Consider the following 23926-nt stretch of genomic DNA (forward strand, 5'->3'; position numbering starts at 1 on the left):
ATAAACAAAATAATTGAGCATAAAGGTTGGCCTCCAAAGTCTCAAAAATGGACTATATACAGTAAATATGAGAAAGGCCATTTGTTTTATGGTAATGGCAACTTACTGAATACTGACTCCTGAATATGATGTACCTACCTGGAGACCACACACTCTTCTAATCTTGCTATTTATAGTATATTTATTTTTGTTTGTATTTTTCTGACTGTTTTTGATTGTTTGTAGAGTGAATAATGGAAAGAATTTATAAGCAGATCTAATGAATGTGTGGGTTTATACATATAAAAATGAAACAGTTAAATGTAATTAACTTATTTTTTATTTTAAAAGTACAGAAAATTATTCTTTTAGTTGAAAGTGCTTTATTGAGTATTATAGTCATCTTAGTGTGTATAACCTAACAATTACATTTGATCTCTTTTGCTTTCCTCTGATAATTTTGTAACAACTTTTAAATTTTATTGCCAGTTTGCATGGGAAATGAAGAGTAGAGTATATCTTGGGAATACTTAGAGTGTGTATGACATGTTGGAGTTCCTTGGTAAGAAAGGTAATTTAAGCAAATATTCACAAGTAAATCTCTTTTATTGGTGATGTTTGTGTGGCATAAAAGCATATCAGATAATGTTTGGTCAAGATATTTGATATTTACTATTATGCTTAGTTATATTGAGTCATTTAAATCCCCTCTACCCCACCTTTGCCTTTTACTTTAAGACTTTGCTGGAGAATTTTGCATTTTAGACATATGGTGAGTTAAAGTGTTGTACAAGAGGGCTGTAATGCCCATTATGGTTTATATTGTGGGTTGGGTACACAGGAATTTTCAGTTTTTTGCTCTTATTTGCCCAGAATCTAAATTATGTATAAAGTCTTTTGCTTTTCTAAAAGAAGTAGTGCAGATTTCCTGAAAAACTTTTCTTTTTTGCCATTATGTAAAATAAATCAGTCCTCTCTCTCTCCATGTCTGTCCAAAGTATTTCATCTTACTTCCATAGCAAGGAGAAAAAAAGAGTTGGATGAATGAATTTGAAGGTGCTGTGAGTTATGGATTCTTAACGTAATGCTAATTAACATGAACAAGTGTAGAGCATTTTTTTTTTCATGGGCAGCTGTTCCTTTAGCCTGTATGAAAACTACTACCTTAGGTTCATTGTGTTGCTTAAGAATGTGTTTCTCCATTTCTGTCTAAAAAGTAACATTCCCTTGAGCATGTTAATTTTGGGTGCTTTCTTGGTCTTTGGACCAATCTTTAGGTCTTCCACTTATGAAGGTTCCTTTTTAAACTCAAGCTATAAAATTATATGGCTTCGTGTGATTTGGAGGGGAGAGCTGTTTATTTCCATCCTTTAAGTTGTTTAAAAAAAATAAAGAGCCTTTTAGACTTTATAAACAAGGGAAAATACAATTGAAATATTGCCATTTTGGGGCCAGCCCCGTGGCTCGCTCAGGAGAGTGCGGCACTGGTAGCGCCAAGGCTGCGGGTTTGGATCCTATATAGGTATGGCCGGTGTGCTCACTGGCTGAGCGTGGTACGGACGACACCAAGCCAAGGGTTACGATCCCCTTACCGGTCCCAAAAAAAAAAAAAAAAAAAGAAATATTGCCATTTTTAGGTGTTCATATCAAAATCTAAGTAAGCTAGAGTTCATTTTAAGTAGAATATAGCAAAACTCTATCCATGAGAAGGCTTTTTGTTTATTGCTTAGCTATCTTCATTAAACAAATGTTTATTGAGCGCTTATTCTGTGTTTAATAAAAAGTTCATAATATCTTTTTCATTTTAGAATGCTTTATAGAGTACAAATTGCTTTATGGAAGGAGCATACTGTCTAGTACGGCAGATAAAAATTCATCACTTTCAGGGCCAGCCCATGGCTCACTTGGGAGAGTGCGATGCTGAGAACACCAAGGCCACGGGTTCGGATCCTATGTATGGATGGCCGGTTGGCTCACTTCGGTGAGCATGGTGCTGACAACACCAAGCCAAGGGTTAAGATCCCCTCACCGGTCATCTTTAAAAAAAAAAAAAATTATCACTTTCAATAAATTTAACTGCTTTATGTGCTAAGTATTATTTTAAGAACTAGATACAACTATGAAAAAGACAGAAAGGTTCCCATTTTCTCGTTACCTTTAAATGAGCAAGTCAGACAAGTATAATACAACAAGGATAAGTGTTCTGATAGGGGAAGTTTTAAAACAAGTGGGAGCACAGAGGAAGGGATATGCAGAAAGGCTTTGAAATCATTAGGAAAGGCTTGCCAGACCTGAGCTGAGATCTGAAGAATAAGTGAGAGCTCAGTGAAGAACTGTAAATCTCTGTCTCTGGCAGAAAAAAATAGATTGTGCAAAGTTCTGGACACAGGAGATAACAGGCCCTTCTGTGGGATGTGAAAGAAGTTCAAGTGACCAGAAGTTCAAGTGCAAGGTGGGAAATAAGAGAGTTGTGGCAGAATTAAACAGGGGCCAGATATTGAAAGGCTTGGTAATTATGGCTAAGAATTTAGGGTTTTATCCTGAGGGCTCCCCTCAAGTGTTTTAAATTGGGCAATAACCTGATTAGATTGGAGTGTTTGAAAGATCACTCTAATTACAGTGTAGCAATTAGGTTAAGAACAGGATGGGGAAATAGAATGGTGACACCAGTTAGAAAGCTATTAGAGGATAGAATTTGGTTTACCCTGTAGCAGGGTAACACTCCTCTCCTGTTCCTCAGCTTTCCACAGCTTTATTTGCATTGAGAGAAAGGAGGCAAGACACCTATCCCTTCAGATGAACACAGGCATGACCACCACCATCTAAAATTGCCAATTCAGAAGTTAACACACAAGCCCTCCAATTTCAAGAAGTTGATGGAGTCAGGAGAAATTTTGGGAGAAGAATTGATAGGATTTGGTGACTGTTATGATGTGAGAATTGAACGAGAGAGAAGGAATCAAGTTGACTCCAGGATTCCTGGCTCTTTCCTGTCTTTTTTGGTTGATTCCTGCTTAGATGTTGTGTCTTCTAAGAAGCCATTCTGGATTCCTCCAACCTCCAAGGCAGGTTTAAGTGCCTTCCCCTTGTGCTTCATCAGCACTTACCACACTATTTTCTTGCTTCACCCACTTGTCTGTAAGCTAACAGGCAAAGAGGCCTTATTGCATACTTAGCACCTTGCACAGAATGTGATATTTAATATGTATTAAGTATTTGTTGATTGAATGAAAATATACTTATATTTTATATTTATAAAAATTTAAATATGTATAATTGGAAAAAATAGTTTTCTGAACTGCTAATATAAAAAATTTTGTTTTACAACCTCAAAATGAATCAGATCTCTCCACACACTTTGGAATACCACTTGTAAAAACAGTATATACTGTAATTCTGACCTGAAGTACTGGATATATTAGATTTTTGTTGTTTTTGGTAACTGGCCTGTATGAGGGATCCAAACCCTTTGACCTTGGTGTTAGAACACTGTGCTGTAACCAGCTGAGCCAGCTGGCCCACCTAGATTATTTATAGGCTATTATAGGTTAATTTAAATGAGCATTGATTTAAATGAGCTTTAATTATTATAATGATCTCCTCTTGTATTATACGTTCATGTTTTCTTTATAAGCCAAATTTTAATTGACTTTTTATTCTTTGTTAGTTTAAAAGGAACATAACAAACATTGTTAGATTTTTTTTTCTGTTTCAAAATGAAAATAGCTTTTTTCCTTCCTGATTATAAAAAGAGTGACTGCTCATTGTATAAATTTAAAATATACATACAGAGATAAAGAAAAGTAAAAATCACCTGTAATCAAGGGTAACATTGCTAACATTAGATGGGTGCTCTTCTCAACTTTTAAAAATGTATATATACTTATATATGATTAAATTAAACGAAAAACAACAGAGAAAATATTTACAACATGTACATAAGACAAGGTATTAATAACATTCTTACAAAGAATTCTGATAGCCAGTATATAACCAAACAATGCAATAGAAATGGGGTCCTAAACTTCAGTTCCTACAGGAGACCAGGCAGATAACGTAAATGAGCAAAGACTGTAGGGGAAATATATGAGATAGCTGAGTTGGGGAGTACTTGAAGTGGGCAGCTTCTGTTCAATGCCAGTTGATTTTTGTCATTAAGAAATATTGTCTCTGTACTGGCCAGCCATCCAAAATAAAAAAGAAACATCGACCCAGTGATCTCCAGATATTTTTTTTTTTTTTTTAATGAGAAGCAGAGGTCTGAATTTTTATGTGAAGCTCCCAATTACTCAATTGTGGCAAATATTAAAACCACAATGTATGTTAATCATAATATAGCTTTTGCTGTATTTTGTCTGAATACCACAAATAGTGGAGGAATGAAAAGATTTGCTAACTCACTAATAATAATCATGTAGATTAAAATAATATGTCATTTTTCACATAGCGGGTTGATGAAAGTGAAAAAGAATAATTTGCAAGGTTGGCAGAATATAAATTGATGCAGGCTCTTTAGAAGAATGCAGTTGGGAACTACATATAAAAATTTTAAATGCATATTAGTTTTGGCCCAGCAGTTCCACTTTCAGGGATCTGCCTTAAAGAAATATTGGATCCTGTGGATGAAGATTTGTGTTCAATGGAGTATTTGTCCTGGCCAAAATAAATAAATAATAAACGTAAATTTATAAAGGCAAATAGAAACAACCTAAATATCAGTTGATATAGGAATGATTAAATTATGATGTAGTCATACCACAAATGATAGTCAGCAATGAAAAGAAATGAAGCATACCTGTATTACTATATGGTAAGAGTCCAGCATTTACTGTTGGTCATTTAAATGCAAAAATTATAATTTATTAACTTAAGTTTATGTTGTATATGTGTATGCTGTCATTTTTAGTGTCTGTATGATATTCCATTATATGGCACAATAATTTAATCTATTGATGTACATTTAGGTTATTTCTTATGTTTTGCTATTTACATAAACATTGCACTGAATAGTCCTTTACATAAACATTTGTTGCATTGTCTCCTAAGATATGTTCTTTTGTATTTTATACAGTGACACATTAACTATCTGAACTCTCATAGATAGTTTGGGTAAATACATTTGTCTGAGAGTTTGCTACCTGTATGACCTTTGAATTGAGTAAATGTACCTTAGGCGTGGTAGCCAGAGAACTAACTAGAAAAGTGGCACTATGTTCAGTCATTCTAGATTCCTTAAGGTTGGGGGGGGGGGCGTTGAATCCTGGACCTTCGTGCTAACAGCACCATGATCTAACCAGCTGAGCTAACTGGCCAGGCCATAAAGTTTTTAAAGGTAATTTAAATAGTAGTTTTTACCTAGTCAGTACATGCTTATGGTATAAAATTCAAAAGATATGAGTTTACTTCAGAAGTTCATGGAAAGAGTCATATTATCTTTTAATTCTATTTTTCCACAGACATTTTGAAGTATCTTTGTACGGAAGTGTAAAGTAAAAGTCCCTTCTGCCTAGTTTCTCTTCCTATGAAACCACTATGAGTTCTATGTATCTTTCCGGAGATATTTTACATATATATGTATATTTTATGTATATATGTATATGTATATATTAAAATAAATGGTAGAATACTATGCTGTTCTACAACTCGTTTTTTTTCACCTAATATAATGATATCTAACACATATAGTGTTTTGTCTATTTCTAGGCCCTTTTCTAATAAGTACTTTGATATCGATTATTAATCTTCATAACAGCCGTGAAAAGTAGGTAATATTATTTCCTTATCATGGAGGAAGAAATTGAAGTACAGAAACTTTAACATGCTAGTAAATGTGGAGCTGGAAGTTGTACTCCAGCAGTCTGGCTACAGAGTTCTTAGAGTTAGCCATTGTAATACACTGACTCAATTGTTTCATATCAGTGCATAGTTGTTGCCCCATTTTTTTAATAACAACGAATTATTCCATTCATGAACAGTTTATTTAACTAGGTCTTTGTTGGTAGACATTTAGATGTTCCATATATTGCTATCATAAATAATGCTACTATGGGTATCCTTGTGCCTATATAATGCCTGTGTCATTTTGAGTATGTAAGGTCTCTGTATTTCATTTTCATTCTTTCAAGTTTGTTGTGTAGGGGAGTCTTAGATTCATATAGTTATGTTTTCTTTTGTAATCTAATAGACTTTTTCTGTTAATGAGTATATTTAGTTCTTCTATATTTATTACAGCATTATACTTATTTCCTTACCTTTTTAAAAAGCTAACAGATTAAGAGATAAATTGAGGTATCGCAATGGAAATATACTTAAAGGTGTAAGTCAGTGAGGTATAAAGATGAAAGCACACCTCAGTCCATTCACTCTCCTAATTTTTGTTCGTTACATAGCAACATTGTCAGGGATTATAACATTTACATTATATTCTGTAGCCATAACGATATCTTTTTTATAGTCTTAGAACAGTAGTTAAATGGATTCAGTGCTCAAAACTTACTCTTTTGTCATAGTTTTTCTTTTCATCATTTGGATGGCTGAACTTTATCATCTGGTATTTTCTTCAAGAGCATTTCATAGGAACAGTATTCCCTGAATTCTTGCATATTCAATAATATTTAATGGTTGCTTTAATACTGAACTATTGTTAGACTGGGTATAAATTCTTGAGGTACACTTCTTTCCCTTGAAGACTCTATAGGTATTGCTGTACTGATTTTTGGCATTGATTCCCTCCTCCCTCTCATTTTTAGGTAGCAATGTTTTTGCCTAGATTGTCAGTTCTTTTTTTAAATCACTGAAGTACAGTAATTTTACTAGTATTATCTTGATTAATCTGCATCAGTTTTTCTTAGGAAAAGGTATTCCCTTTCAAACTGTCTGAGTTCTTGTTCAATTTTGACTCTTCCCATGTCTCAGTGATGCCAGATGAGGTCTGTGAACGCTTCAAATGTTCCAGACAAGAGATTGGTGGGTTTGCCCTTTGGGCTATGTACTTTACAGGACTGAGCTATGATAGATTTGAGATTTGAAGCTGCAAGCTATCTATCTCTGTGGCCTGAGATCTTCCAGCATCCCTCTTTACCATCACTGCATTTGGCAGCCCTTCTCATATAGTGTGGTTAGGGATGCTTCTTAGTTTATTGAAGATGTAGTTCATCTTTCTGTTTCTCATTCTCCTCTCCTAATTTCAAAATTTTTCAAAAGGAAAGAGGGGCCACACTATTTTCTCCCTGCCACTTTCAAACTAGAAATCCTAAGAGCTGTAGGTTCAGTTTTGTCAAAATTAAGATCATTTTACTGCAAGGAATAAAATATGTGCCGATATAGTTTTCTGAAAGCCAAAAACAGTTTAATTATGGATACTCTTTTAGATCAACTTTTTTAAATTAAAAAAATCACAAGTTAATATTTGAATTTGATTATATCAAATATATATCATATCAAATGTACTATATCAAATATATTAATTTCTATTTATGAAACCTTGCACATTAGAAAGAAATAAGAATGAAACTAGAGGCTATAATGTCTAGGACTAATGTCTATAGTTAAGGCATTAGTTTTAGAGTGCTTATTAGTTCTTTAGTTTGTTTTAGATGTTGATTACTTTTTCAAGTGAATCTGAAAATTGAACTTTCATGCTGTAAATTCTGCCATTAGGATACTTTTATTTTAAATCGTTTGGTGTAATGAATGTTCTAGAATAATCTGGTATTCTGAATGGCTTCTTGTTTTTCAAGGGAAAAGTCAATTTATTTTCCTTACTTAGTGGCCCTATTAAAAGAAATATGTTTGAAAAATATTAGTAGCTGTTGGGCAAGCCTCCTTCTATTCTCTGATTTGAGCATATTCTCGTATTCATTTGACTCAGTTCCATTTTACCTATCCTCTGTCCATTTGCAAGAGCAGGGTGGCAGCTGAGAGAGGGTAAGTATTTTTCCATCCTAATTATTCTATGTGACTGACTATATTACTTTCTTACTCCCAAATATAAAAGCACATCTAACAGCCTAACAGAAAATTTTAATGCTTGGTAGATTATTGGAGCTTTCAGTTTTAAGTCTTTGTCACTCCAGTTACTTATCACTCTAGTGTTTTTTAAATCTCAATTACATTTTTAATAATTTTGTAAAATCCTATCAGTGTTCTAATTTGTTTGATAACAGTAACCTATGTTTACTACTAAATAATTGTACTTTGAGCACTTGAAAACTTTGAGATATTAATAGAAGAGGTTTTGTGATCCACATAAATTTGGGAAATCTTGTTATGGTAATTACTCTGTGAAGAATATAAAGAGCAATAATAATTTCTGCTGTAAAGAGAGAGTGGTATTATGTTTGAAACACATCTATCCCAAACGTATTTGATCATGGAACTAGATATAGAAATAAATTTTGGGAAATGCTGAGAATGTGTAACAGAATATCTTCCGATTGACATATTGTTAAGGTATTTCAAAAGGTATGTTTGCATGACAGTTATGATTATGTCATGGAGACATAATAAGCTCTTTAATATGGCTAAATAACTACTGTCCTAACATGTAAATATAACTCAGAACGTTTAATTATGGTCGTATCTAAGGGTTCTTTGATGTGGAAATTTTGTTAGAATTGGTCTTCCAGACTGAAAGTAATTCTTGTTTCAAACACCCCAAATTGGCCTTCTTTGGAATTATTTTCTATTGATTTAGCAGCATGTCTTTTTGAGCTTTAAGGTATCTATGAAATCATGTAGCCCCCAGCCTCATTTTTCAGGTGAAAAAACTGAGTACTAGAAATGGAGCTTTTGCTCAAGTCACATTGCAGTTTATCAGAGGATTTGGAATCAAAACCAGATCTGTGGTCTTTTTTTTTTTTTTTTTCCTCTGCATTTTCTTTTCAATATACAGTATTACTTTTAAGCTCATTCTTTTTGATATGAGAATTAGCTAGATGATTTCTCCATTTAACACAAGAATTGAGGGAGGAGATTTGAATCACTTTTGTTAGATTATAAGGTGGGTTAAATTTAATATAGATAGAACTCCCAAGTCTGTCTCTGGACATCCAGTTTCCCTCTCACTTATCTGAATTTTTCTCTTTCTCCTAGGCAAGAGAAAAATAGTTTTAAAATAATACTTAATACCAAGGAATAATCAGTGCTGGTTTTTAAGAATTGATCCATGGGCCAAGAATGGAGTGTCAGATTCTTTTCTGAATTGAGCTGTATCATCACTTCTTAGTGGTCAGTTATGGAAATATTTATCTAGTAGCCTACTATTCAGTAGACTTATTCATAACTTAATCTCTAGTTATGAATTTAAATTTATAAAGTATATTTTGTTTTACCATACTTTTCACAAAGATACCATTAAGTAGGAAATAATTGGACTCTACGTTATGTGAAGTATACATTTAACATAATATATTAATAATTTCTATGGAGGTTTTATTATGTAGGTGTGATTGATTAAACCATTGGCCATTGGTGATTAAGTCAATATTCAGCCCCTCGTACCTCCCCAGAGGATGGAGGGTGGGGCTGAAAGTTCCAGTCCTCCAGTCTTGCTGTGGTCTTTCTGAGACCACTCTCCATCCAGAACCTATTTAGGGGCTCTCCAAGAGTAGTCTAATTAAAACAAAAGATACTCCTATCACCCAGGAAATTCCACAGGATTTAGGAGCTGTGTGCCAGGAACCAGAGGCAAAGACCAAATATATATTTATCACAATGTATGTTTCCACAAACAATATGTGTTAAACATATATATTTAAAACATATTTTATGTTTTAAAACTTTATACAAATGGAACTCAAAAAGAAATATGTAAGTTGCATAATGAGAAATAATGATAAATAATTCATCATTATGCAACTTACATATTTTTGTTGTTGTTCACCAGTGTTTCTGAGATTTGTCCTTGTCACTTCTTATGAGTGTCATTATAGATTTTTACTGCTATGTACTGTGACCTTGCAACAGTGTTCCTTATGCAAGTTTGCAAAAGTTTTTATAACATAAATACCTAGAAGTAGAATTGATGGATTGTAGGGTGGATATGGGCATCTTCAAATTCACCACATTTTTGCTAAATTGCTCTCCAGAGTGATTTTGACAATTTATACTTTTACCAGCAGAGTGTGAGTTCTTAGGCTCCATCTTCTCCAACAACGGTTTGTATTATGAGACTTTTTCACTTGGTAACCTGATGGCAGTAATATCCCCTCATATCTTCCTAATTACTAGTGCAATTAAGTAACTTCGAAATATTTTTTATTGGCCATTTAAATAGTTTTCTTCTATGAATTGCATGCCCACTTTTTAGCACACATTATTTGTCTTTTAGCAATTTTCTGGGGTTCTTTATATATTCTGGAAACGAATCTTTTTTCAGAAATATGAGTTAAAAGGTCTATTTCTAGTCTGTAGCATGTCCTTTTGTTTATGTATTATTTCTAATCTTTTTTTAAAAAATTGTAAAGTGACTACAAATTTAAAAGTTGAGAGTTCAGTAAAATACCTTCCTCCCACATTACTTGAGAGTAAATTGTCCATCTGATGCCCCAGCATTCCTGACTACTTTAGTGCAGCAGTTAGAGTACAGTCTTAAAAAATTGAGAGCCTCAGAGAGCTTATTTATATGGGTTATATTTATCCATATTTTCTATATTATAAATAAAAACTTGGAAATTGAAAAAATGTTAATTGATTTAAAATTAACAAACTCATTACATGTTAACATAAATACAATACTTTATGAAAATAGCTATTTTTCAAAACATAGATTTGTTTCACATTTTAATAAATTTCTTTAGTGTCTTGCTTAATAAGTAATGGCTTGATTCCCATAACTGCTTTTGTATTCAGTCTGTTGCAGTATGTTATTTTGGTAGAAGTATGTAAAGACATTTAGGCCTCACAAAGATATGTAGTTGGAAAGGGTAGGAATATTTTAATAGCCTTTTCAGATCATTGAAGGTATTCTCTGATACTGCATCGAAACTTAACAACGATGATGTTTTGAAGTTTAATTGCAATGTAGAATCTAAAACTGTTATCAATGAACTTTATATCTAACTTTTTATTTAGAAATAATGACAGACTCATAGGAAGTTGCAAAAACAACACTTCACCAGCTTCCACCGATGCTGGCATCTTATATAATTATAATACAATATCAAAACCAGGAAATTGACATTGGTATGTAAAATCCTAACTAGATTATAGAATTTATGCAGGGTTTTTATTTATTTATAGGTGCTATTTTTTGTGTGTTCATTGGGTTTGTTTTTATACCAAATACAGGTTCATGTAACCACAGACAGTCAAGATATAGAATAATTCTATTACCACAAACGAACTCTCCCTCCCCCATTTCATTTCTATCCCCTGGCAACCACTCCTCTGTTCTCCATCTCTGCAGTTTTGTCATTTCAAGAATGTTGTATAAGTGGAATTATAAAATATGTAATGTCTTGAAGTTGACTTTTTCATTAAACATAATGCACTTGAGATCCAGGTTGTTGCATATATCAATAGTCGTTCTTCTTTTTTGCTGAGCGGTATTCCATTTTGTGGATGTGCCAGAATTTAACCATCCTTCCGTTTGGGTTGTTTCCAATTTTTTGCCATTATGAATAAAACTGCTACAAACAGTGAATGGAGTATAGGTTTTTGTGTGAACATAACTTTTCATTTCTTGGGGATAAATGCCAAGGAGTGAGTGCAGTTGCTGGGTCATATGGTAAATATGGTCACGAAATGTCACATTGGCATTTCATGAATCAGCCCAGCAGTCTGTATTTTCCTTTTCTTCCTTGTAACCCAGCATCTTTCTACCAATTCTTTTAGCACACTGAGTCTACCTGTTATAATTTCAGATTTTTGTTTTTTGTCCCAGCATTGCCCCACATGATTGTGCATTGGATTTGGTCTCACCAGTTTCCTTTCTTGCTGGTCGCAAAGGAAAACCTGTGTGTTATTTTACTACTACTTTTCTGCCTCTTTGTTATAATAGGAAAAGAGAGAATGACAAAAACATGTCTTGGAAAATTCATTATAAAATCTGAAATGTGACATGTTACAAACTGCAGAAAGTCCTGGTTCTTAGTATATTGATACAAAATTTGTTTTTATAATGTTCTGTTGTGATACTATTCTCTGCTTTTAATTTTGAAGTTGGTGTTTATACAACCTCTCATTAATTTACCCTCACCCAATGAAAGCCTTATGGATCCTACCTTTATGTATGCTCCTTCTGCCCCAAACGAAGAGGAAGGTGAAGATAATCAAGATCATACATAAGAAGTATGCAGCTTTGAAGCAAAACTCAAAAAATAAAGCTGACTTAAAGTCTTTTGTCTAGTAAGTCCGACATCTGGGCTTCCTCAGATAGTTTCCATTGTTTGCTTTTCTTACCATGTATGGGTCATATTTTATTGTTTCTTTGCCTGTCATGTAATGTTTTCATTGAAAAATTACATTTGGAGATTTTAAATAATAAACGGACATCGAAGTAATATAGACATTCTAAATAACATAAAAATGTCCAGCTAATGGATGTTTTAAACAATATAATGTAGCACCTATGGAAATCAGATTTTTGTCCTTTTTGCAGGGTTGTTTGTTCTAGTTTCTTTATTTAGTGGCTTCTGTAAACTACTTCTGCAAACTTTGTCTGGTGTGTATAAACACTTCAGTAGATAATTTAGCCTCTTCTTGGTTGGCTTCGTAATAAGGTAATGATTGGGCAGAGATTTCCTTGAATGCCTGGAAGCAATAAATCTCCCAGTCTTTGCCAAAGAGCTGTGTGTATGTGTCTGTGTGTGTGTGTGTTTGTGTTGGGGCATGCCTTCAGCAATCAGCCAGGTAAGTTTATAGCTCTGCTTTAGACTTCACGTTCTGCTTGTGCAGAGCTTCCAAGTTAGTTGAAGGTGACAGTTTAAGGCCTCTAAGGTTTTTCCCGAGCATACACACAGCCAGGGGTGTGCACACATGCCTATGCCATAGTAAAAGTTGTTTTTAGTTTTTTGAGGACCTCCATACTGTTTTCCATAATGGCTGTACTAATTTACACTCCCACCAACTGTGTATGAGAGTTTCCTTTTCTCTCTATCCTCACCTGAGTTTGTATTTTGTCTGTTTGATAATAGCCATACTAATCAGAGTGAAGTGATATTTCATTGTGGTTTTGACTTGCATTTCCCTGATGATAAATGATGTTGAGCATTTTTTGTGTATCTGTGGGCCATTTGTATATCTTCTTTTGAGAAATGTCTATTCAGGTCATTTGACATTTTTAAATTGGGTTATTTATTTTTTGTTCCTTTAGAGTTATTTGAGTTCCTTGAATATTATGAATGTTAATCTCTTGTCAGATGAATAGTTTGCACGTATGTTCTCCCATCCTGCAGGTTGCCTCTTTACTCTGTTGATTGTTTCCTTTGCTGTTCAGAAGCTTCGTAGTTTAATGTAGTCTTATTTGTCTATTTTTGCTTTTGCTGCCAGTGCTTTAGAAGTGTTTTCCATAAAATTTTTGCCCAGACTAATGTCTTGAAGAATTTCCCCTGTGACTTCTTCTAGGAGTTTTATAGTTTCAGGCCTTAATTTGAGTCTTTAGAGATAGGGGTATTGACTCATTCTTCTGCATATGGATAACTAGTTTTCCCAGCACCATTACTGAAGAGGCTGTCCTTAGTGCTCTGTATGTTCTTGGTGCTTTGTTGAAAATTAGTTGGCTATACATATGTGGATTTATTTCTGGGTTCTCTATTCTGTTCCATTGGTCTGTGTGAATATTTTTATGCCAGTACCATTCTGTTTTGGTAATTGTAGCTTTGTAGTATATTTTGAAGTCACTTTGTAGTATATTTAGAAGTGTAATGCCTCTAGTTTGTTCTTTTTGCTCAAGATTGCTTTAGCTATTTGGGGTCTTTTGTGGTTTCATATGAATTTTAGGATCATTTTTTCTATTTCTGTGAAAAATGACACTGCTATTTTGATTTTCATTGAATCTGTGCATCACGTTGGGTATGGTCATGAACATGGAATGTCTTTTCATTTTTTGTGTCCTCTTTAATTTCTTTTATCAGTGCTTTGTAGTTTTCATTATAGAGATATTTCACCTCCTTGGTTAAATTTATTACTAGATTTTTTTTTTTTTAAGGGAGGTAGCTATTCTAAATGGGATTGCTCTCCTGATTTCTTTTTCAGCTGGTTTGTTGTTAGTGTATAGAAATGTTACTTGTTGGTTTTGTATCCAGCAACATTACTGAATTCATTGATCAGTTTAAAGTGGTTTTTGGTGGAGTCTTTAGGTTTTTCTTTATATAAGATCATGTCATCTGCAAATTGGGACAATTTGACTTCCTCTTTTCCAATTTGGATGCCCTTTGTTTCTTTCTCTTGCTTGATTGCTCTGGTTAGGACTTTCAGTCCTATATTGAATAAGAGTGCTGAAAGTGAGCATCCTTGCCTCATTCTCTTTTGGGGGGGGACCTTCAATTTTCACTGTTAGTATGATGTTTGCTGTATGTTTGTCATATATGGCCATTATTATGTTGAGGTACAATCTTTCTATCCCTAATTTGTTGAGAGATTTTTATCATGAAGTGATGTTCAATTTTACCAAATGTTTTTTCTGCATCTATTAAGGTCATCATGTGGTTTTTGTCCTTTATTCTGTTGATGTGATGTTTCACATTTATTGATTGCATGTGTTGACCCATCCTTGCATTCCTGGGATGAATCCCACTTGATCATGGTATATAATCTTTTTGATGTGATGTTGAATTGTTTGCTAGTATTTTGTTGAGGATTTTTAAATCTATGTTCATCAGGGATATTGGCCGGTACTTCCCTTTTGTTGTTGTTGTTTTCTTGTCTGATTTGGGTATCAGGGAGATGCTGGCCTCATAGAATGAGTTTGGAAGTATTTCTTTCTCTGATTTTCTGTAATAGTTTGAGAAGAATTGGTGTTAGTTCTTCTTTAAAAGTTTGGTAGAATTCAGCAGTGAAAGCCCTCTGATCCTGGGCTTTTCTTTGTTGGGAGACTTTTCATTACTGATTTATTATTGTTACTTTTTATTGGTCTGTTCAGATTTTGTATTTCATTTTGGTTCAGTCCTGATAGGTTGTATGTGTCCAGAAATTTATCCATTTCCTCTAGGTTTTCCAGTTTGTTGGTATAAAGTTGTTTGGAATAGTCTCTAATGAGACTTTGAATTTCTGTGGTATCACTTGTAATATCTCCTTATTCATTTCTGATTTTATTTATTTGGGTTTTCTCTCCTTTTTTATTAGTCTATCTGAAGGTTGGGCAATTTTGTTTATTCAGAAAATGAACTTCTTGTTTTGTTGACTTTTTTTTTCAGTATTGTTTTTGGAGGGGAGGGTCCTCTATTTGGTTTTGTTCTGCTCTGATCTTTATTATTTTTTCCGTCTACTTTTGGGATTGATTTCTTCTTTTTTTTTCTTATTCCTTGATCTACCATGTTGTTTATTTGAAATCTTTCTACTTTTTTGATGTAAGCATTTATTGCCTTAAACTTCCTCCTTAGTACTGCTTTTGCAATATCCCATAGGTTTTGGTATGTTGTGTTTCTATTTTAATTTGTTTCAAGGACTTTAAAATTTCCTTTTAATTTCTTCATTGACCCATTGGTTGTTTAGGAGCACTTTGTTTAGTTTCTGTGTATTTATACAGTTTCTAAAGATTTTCTTGTTATCAATATCTGGTTTCATTCCATTGTGACCTAAAAAGATACTTGATATGATTTTGATTTTTTAAAAATTTGTTGAGGCTTGATTTGTGGCCTAATGTGGACTATCCTGCAGAATGTTCCATGTGCTGATGAGAAGAATGTGTATTCAGCACCTGTTGTATGGAATGTTTTGTAGATGTCCATTAAGTCCATTTGGTCTGTTGTGCAGTTTCTTTTTACTTTTTATAGTTTAAAATATTTTAACATTTACTTGTACATATTTGTGAGGTACAGTGTGTTGTTTCAATGCATATACTGCACAATGATTCACTTTGGATAGAGAGTATAGTTTTGTACCCATTAGTCTACCACTTTTCCTCCTCACATTCCCTGGCCTCTGCTAACCATTATTCTATTCTCCTCTTCTATGAGGAACCCTTTTTTTTAGATTCCACATATGAGTAATATCATGTGGTATTTGTCTTTTTGGCTTGTCTTCACTTAATAAGAATGGTATCCACTTCATCCGTGTTGCTGCATATGATAGATATCATTTCTTTTTATAGCTATGTAGTATTCCATTGTGTATACATACTGTAGTTTTTTTGTCCATTCATCGATTGATGGACATTTAGGTTGATTCCATCTCTTGTCTATTGTGAATAGTGCTGCGATGAACATGGGAGTGTAGGAGTCTTTTGGATATATTGATTTCTTTTCCTTTGGGTATATACAAATTATTGGGAGAGCTGGGTCGTAAGGTAGATCTATTAGTTTTCTGAGGAACCTCCATAGTGTTTTCCACAGTGGCTATACCAATTTACATTCCCACTAACAATTTAGGAGAGTTCCTTTTTCTCCAAATCATTGCCAGCACTTGTTATTTTTTTGTCTTGTTGATAATAGCCATTCTAACTGGGGTGAAATGATATCTTATTGTAGTTTTAATTTGCATTTCCCTGATGATTAGTGATGTTGAGCACTTTTTCATGTACCTGTTGGCCATTTGTATGTATTCTTTTGAGAAATATCTGCTCAAGTCCTTTGCCCATTTTTAAAATAATTTATTTTTTTGCTGTTCAGTGGTTTAAATTCCTTATATATTCTGGATATTAGCCCCTTGTCTGATGTGTAGTTTACACACACTTTTTCCTGTTCTGTAGGTTGTCTCTTCACTTTCTTGACAGTATCTCTTGCTGTGCAAAAGCTTTTTAGTTTGATACAGTCCCAGTTATCTATTTTTGCCTTAATTGCCTGTGCCTTTGTAGTCTCACTCAAAAAAGTGCTGCCCACTCCCATTTCGTGTAGCATTTCCCTGGTGTATCCTTCTAGTAGTTTCATAGTTTTGGGTCTTAAATTTAGGTCTTTGATCCATTTTTGTTGCTGAACCCAAGTCCAGCTGCCTGATGCCAAACATAAACAAAAGGCCTGAAAGTCAAATCTTGGTGAAAATGGAAGGCAGCTTTATTCAGAAATGCTGGTAACCTGAAGGAGATGTTAGGCTAACCCATCTCCCCAGTAAACCTGAAAGAGATGGCCAGACTAAAACCATCTCAAAGAGTCAGAATTATTAAGGCATTTTTTAAAGAGGGAGTTGAGGGGAGTGGGTTGCAGAGGGAGTCAGATTCTTTGCAGAGTCTCTGGCTGGCCTTGCTGGTGCCTGTGATCAGCTTCCAGACATCTGACCTTGATCACTTCTTGGAATTCTGCAAGCCTCAAAGAACTGTTAGTTCTGCAAGGTTCTTATTAGCTTTCAACAGCTTTGTTTTTCTACTTAGCAAGCAAGATAAGAAAGTTAGGGAATGGAAAGGAGGAGAAAAAAAACAAAAAAAACCTGTCTTCTAAATTTTCCTCAAGCCCAGGTGGTTTTAGGTCCCAGCATAGCTTCAGCCATGCTCAGTCCAACAAAGTCCGCTTTGTCAATAGTGCCTTCCATTTCTAAGGAATGGGCTGAAGGCTCATCTTACTGCTTCCTGTTGAGTCAGGGCAAAGAAGGGGTTAATCTGGAATGGAACTTTTTGTCATGATGAAGTACACAGCTTTTAGTACCTGGCTGGAGTGGCAGAGGAAACAAAGGTATTTGTTTATCTATTAATAGTTGATTGACAACAGGTGGCTTACTCATACTTAGCAAGCTAGACATTAATTGGTACATCAGCAATTTTAAGAACTTACATGATTTTTTTGTTTAAGAACAGGATGTCTCCTCCAGGTTGTGAGGCCCTCCTTCAAGGCTGTGAATACTTGTATGTCAATATGAAATGTTCAGGCAGAGTACTAGCAAATAATGAACAAAAGCTTGTATATATCACCATGAATGTAGTAGCTACAAGTGCAAACTGATACAGATATGTTATACTTATGATTCAAATACCAAGATCAATATGGGTGTCAGTGATTGTCAGAAATAGTTAATAATTCTTAAGGTTCTAAGTTAAAGAAGCCTTCTCTCTAGAATGTAGACATTACTTTTTACTTCCTGAAGTTTATATGTAAAATGGAATTAGGTTCTGGGTGCTCAAAATTATAAATAGATATTTACCTAGTTATATGTCTGGTGAGCATTTGTAGGTCGTGTGGTATGCAAGGATAGTTCTCATCTCCAGACCCTGCCCATTAAATGTCAGTTAGCATTTCACTAAACACTGAGACAGCTTAAAATGAACCTACAAAACTCCAAAATACTCTAGTTAAAAGTAGTTGGAGTGTACCCTTACATGTTTGACATGGACTGTTGGCAACGGTTTCTAAATTTGGCCCTGCATCAGAATCACCTGGAAAACTTTAATCATACAGATTACTGTTTCCTACCACAGATATTTATTTTGTTAGAATTCTTGGGTTAGGGCCTACGATTTCAAAGTTCCCCAAATGATTTTTGCTGAACATGTCTAAGCATTTGAAAATTAACATTAGATCATTGTAACCCTTCTAACTAGTTTTTCTGCCTTGCATCTGAACCTCTGACCTTTTAAAGTTATTCTAAACAGTATCAGATTAATTTAAAAAAATATGCCTGTGATCATGCCCTCTTCTCCTGGAATCTTTTATTGGCTCTTCATACTTACTCTTGGCAGCCCCTGAGAGTACTCTGAAACACTAAGGTTTTAGAGAGTAGAGTTTGAAAATCATGTTGTCTGCAGGATAAAGTCCAAATTACTAGATGTGAATAACCAGCTTTACAAGATTTGACAACTTACCTTTCCTAACCTTATCTTGGGGTCTGAATTCCAGCCATAGAAAAACTTTATGGTTTCTGGTGAGGGCAATTTTCTCATGCCATTTCTTGTCCTCAGAATGTCTGCCTACCCCTGCAATATGAACTTGTAAGCTCCTATTCAATTTTCAGGATTCAGTTTCAGCATTGTCACACTCTTTCCAGCTCCTACCCCCAATCCCTATGCCATCATATTGTCTTTCTCATAGTTTTTTAATTTATCTGTTTCCTTCCCTTCGTAAGATCTCTGAAAGCAATGATTTTTGTCTTTTTTTTTTTTAAGCCCCAGATATAGTATCTGATGCTTAGTAAACATTTCATAAATGAAGGAATGGTTGGAAGGATGATGGTTTTTTATGTTGATTATATAAATATAATTGATAATTTATCAAGAAAAGGTGTGTGAATTATTTATTTTTAAATGTTAAATTATACACTAGATAGCTTTTTTTTTTTTTTCTTTGTGACCGGCACTCAGCCAGTGAGTGCACCAGCCGTTCCTATATAGGATCCGAACTCGCAGTGGGAGCGTCGCCGCGCTCCCAGCGCCGCACTCTCCCTAGTGCACCACGGGCTCGGCCCTACACTAGATAGCTTTTAATCCAAAACAAGATGTGACTGTTTTCTGTCTTGGTGGCTCTGCAAGTGAACTATATTGGCTGAACATTGAGGTAAATATTATTAGATACTATTACATGGGAAGTTAGTTTATACAGAGTACATTGAGGAAATTTAACCAATTATAATTTCCTAGGTCTACTTTGACATAATGAAAGTTTATTCTTGTTAACACAGTAACAGATTTGATGGTCTGCTGCATGTCAGAGCCCTCTATCAATGTCTGGTAGTTTGAGCATCTTGCTCTATTGGAAGGTAGAACTCTGTCTCTCCTACTGTCTCTGCCTTAGGTATTGAGTATTTCTAGCTGTTATGGCTAATGGGAAGGAAGAGATTTTTTTTTTGCCATATGCTGAATTTAAGTCCTCTTACTAATCTTTGAATTTGTGAGCAAAAGTGGGAAAAAGCCAGGATTTCCCCAAGTTCCGTCTACTGGTGATGGAAGATCCTTTCTTTTAAATTCAGTTTTATTTGTATTTATTTACATGGGGTACAGTGTGTTGTTTCAATACATGTATGTACTACACAATGATTCACTTAGGGTAGATAGCATAGTTTTGTTCCCATTAGTTCACCCCTAATCTTTCCCCTGACCCCTCACAGCCTCTGGTAACCATTATTCTATTCTCTACTTTTTTTTTTCTTTTTAAACACACAAAGATTAACATCCTTATTGCAAAAAGAACTCTTAAAAATGAATTAGAAAAATCTAAGTGGAAATTTGGTGAAGAACATGAACAGATAAGTCATGCACTGTAAAGAAACACACGTGGTTAATAAATACATTCTAAGATCTGGTTGTGGGCAGGGCTGGCCCAGCCCCCATCTCAGGATCCTGGGAGTTGGCTGGTTCCATTGCTAGCCTGAATGTGTGGCAGGGGCAGAGCTAAGGTCCACAGCTCTGTCTCTCAGGACCCATGGGCATAGGGCTGTCTCCGTTGCTGGTCTGGATCAAGTATAATTTCTTTATAAATTTTATTGTGCTGCTACTAATGTTTTACTAAAATTTTCTGACTTGCCGGAATAACTGGCTGATTTTTTCCTCATCGTTTCTTTTTACAATGTACTTATGGTTAATCAATTAAGAAAGTATCAGTTGAATGTTGGCATTGTCTACAAAAGAGAGAGAAAAATTATCTTTAGCATAAAAATAGGATATTGAGAGAGAGAGGGGTGGAGGAGAGGTGTTTAAACAGGTGATACTAGTGTGGAGAAGGCATGTGCCCAAAATGGAATGAATAAAGTTGAAGATACTTTTAACATGTATATCCCTAAAATATTAAGAGAGAAATGCTCTGGGGTAATGGAGAGAAATGATGCCCTGGTGTGATATAGATTAAAATATCAGGCTTGATTTGTACTCTAACAGATGGTTATAATAGTGCTTTAAGAAGGAAGTTTGCCCGTTAAAACAGTGGTTTTAGAAATTGGGGAGAGGGTATCAAAAGGTTGCAATAAGAATAAGAGGTATATCAACATAACTTTGATAGAGTTTGACTTTTTCTCTCTTAAAAAGAGGACAAGCACTTTTAAAAGTGGGATAATATTCTTTAATGTTTCTATTTGGTGTAAAATATAGGTTTTTGTCACTTTATGTTGCTAACATACTTCAAAGATGGTAATACCCTCTAACCATAGTGTGACTATTCGGTAGATAACATACAGTACTTTCAACACTGGGTTCCAAGTTTAATTGTGCAGTGGTTAACCACAATTTCTGGGACATGCTACCATTGAAGTTTTTGCCTGTGAGTTGCAGCAACTCTACTTGAAATAACCAGTTCTTTGGGAGTATACTCTACTTTCCTCAGTAAATGAGACAATATATGTAAAGTGCTTTGCAATTTTTTGGCACACGGTTTAGGTATTTGAAAAATATTTGCTGCTGATGGACTAAAAGATCATTGTTGCCATGAGTTCACAAGGAAGGAGTGAGGAATGGGCAAGTGGAGCACAGGGGATTTTGGGGGCAGGGAAACTATTCTATATGATACTGTAATATTAGATACATGCCATTATACATTTTTCAAAACCTTTAGAATGTACAACACAAAGTAAAAGTCCTTTTCTTAACTGAAGACTGATCTTTCTCCCTTATACACAATCCTGAAGCATCAGGTTCCATCTTGTTCCTCTATCCCACAGTGTTCTTGCATATCTTGGTCTTTACATGTTATTTGCTCATCATGGAATGCTCTTGTTTATTTTTTCTACATGACTAAGAACTTTGAAGGCAGGAAGTAGGTCATTTATTTATTTAGCACCTAGCATGATGCCTGGTGCATAGGATGAGTTCAATAAATATTTCTTAAATGCATGAATGAATTATAGTGTTTCTGTGGCTTTAAGTCTCCTTTGCACTGCTATTTAGGAACCGTCTATATATGTTTTATTAATGTTCATCTTCCATACATATCCCATTTATAAAAATACCCAAGTAAATAAAATGTTCGTGTATTGCTTTTTTTCTGTTAACATATTACCAGGACCATGTTACAGAATAGTGTGTAGTTGGCATATTTATGTGGGGCCATTTCTGGTTTTTCTATTTTGTTCCATTGGTCTTTGTGTCTCTTCCTCTGCCAGCAGTGTCTTGCCTTGATTACTGGGTAGTGTGGTCTTCCAACTTTAAAAAAATTTTTTTTAATTTTAACATTTGCTTGTACAAATTTGTGGGTTACCATGTGCATATACTGCACAATGATTCACTTAGTGTAGATAGCATAGTATGGTACCCATTAGACCACCACTTCTTCTCTCCCCCACTCTTTCTCCCCTCCAGTCTCTGGTACTTTGATAATAACATATCTGTTCTAGCTTTTCTTTGATTAGTGATTGCATGGTATACCTTTTTTTATCCTTTTACTTTTAACTTGCTATGTTATTATATTTGAATTGAGTTTCTTGTAGACAGTATATAGTTGGGTCATATTTTTTTAAACTCATTTTGGCACTCTCTATCTTTTAACTGATGTGTTCGGACCATTTACACTTAATGTAATTATTGCTGTGTTTGGATTTAAGCATGCCAATTTATTATTTTCTGTTTATTCACTCTATTACTTTGTTTCTCTTTTCTTCTTCTCTGCCTTACTATGGGTTACTTGAATGTTTTTAAAGATTTTGTTTTAATTTACCTGTAGTGTTTTTTAAGTACCTCTTTCTATAGTTTGCTGTAAGAATTGCGATATCTATTCTTAAGTCATCAAAGTCTACTAGTATCAACATTTACCACTTCAGGTAGAATGTAAGTATTTTAAAATCATTTAGGTCCTTTTATTTTCACTTCTTTACCTCTACATACATTGAACATACATTACCTCTACATACATTGACAACCACCTTAGAGTTATAACTTTTGCTTTCAACAGTCAAACGTAATTTAAAAACTGGAGAGAAGAATTGCCAGTTGTGTTTATTCATGTTTTTAGCCTTTCCATTGGTCTCTCTTTATTACTGATGTTCTGAGTTTGTCTCTTTGCTTTCTTGTCTGAAGAACTTCCTTTGACAGTTCTTATAGAGCAGATCTGTTGGCATCAGATTCTCTTTGTTTTTTCACTGGAGAATGTCTTTATTTCACCTTCATTCCTGAAGGAAGTTTATGCTGGATAAATAATTCTTAGTTGACAATTCTTTTCTTTCAACACTTGAAAGATGTTTCTCACTTCCTTCTGGCATGTATGCTTTCTGATGAGAAATTCACTGCCATTCAAATCATTGTTCTCCTATAGGCATGTATTGTTGTTCTCTGGCTGCTGTCAGGATTTTCTTTAACTTTAGCTTTCAGAAATTTCATTGTGTCTGGGTGTGAATTTCGTTGAGTTTTTTTTGTTCAGGGTTTGCTCCAGCTGTTTAGCTCTATAGGTTTATGCTTTTTACAAATGTCAGAACTTTTCAGCCATTGTCTCTTCAAATAGTTTTTCAGCCCCATGTTTTTTCTTCTCTCTTTTTTGGGACTCCAAAGAAACAAATGTTAAATATTTTGTTTCTCACAGCTCTCTGAGGCTTTGTTGAGTTTTTAAAATCTACTTTCTTTTTTCTTTTTGTTATTGCTCTATACTTTCCTTCTCTTCTTTTTTATTTTAACATTTAGTTGTATGTATTTGTGGGGTACAGTGTGTTGTTTCAATACGTGCATATACTGCACAATGATTCATTTAGGGTATGTAACATAGTTTCATACCTGTTAGTCTAGCACTTCTCCTCCTCCCACTCACTCCCTTTCTGGTCTCTGGTAACCATTGTTCTACTCTCTACTTCTATGAAAACTGCATTTTTTTCTTTTCGTTTCTTTTTTTTAAAATTCCACAGATGAATGATATCATGTGGTATTTGTCTTTCTGTGTCTACTTACTTCACTTAACATGGTTTCCAGTTCCATCCATGTTGCTGCAAATGATAGGATATTACTTTTTTTAATAGATGA

General features: G+C 34.4%; 1 protein-coding gene across 5 annotated transcripts in view; it reads left to right on the forward strand.

Annotated features, from left to right (window-relative positions):
* SHOC2 (SHOC2 leucine rich repeat scaffold protein) overlaps window positions 1-23926 on the forward strand; it is a 91869-nt gene that overhangs the window by 9757 nt on the left and 58186 nt on the right. For 3 of the 5 annotated variants that reach the window (XM_063103523.1, XM_063103521.1, XM_063103524.1), the window contains exon 2: window positions 469-550. The exons of the other annotated variants lie outside the window; for them this stretch is intronic. The gene's annotated coding sequence lies outside the window, so the exon portion shown is untranslated. The remainder of the gene's footprint in view (window positions 1-468; window positions 551-23926) is intronic. 5 annotated transcript variants of the gene reach the window in all.

The sequence above is a fragment of the Cynocephalus volans genome, chromosome 7 (assembly GCF_027409185.1).
Source record: "Cynocephalus volans isolate mCynVol1 chromosome 7, mCynVol1.pri, whole genome shotgun sequence".
In the NCBI taxonomy this organism is placed as follows: domain Eukaryota; kingdom Metazoa; phylum Chordata; class Mammalia; order Dermoptera; family Cynocephalidae; genus Cynocephalus; species Cynocephalus volans.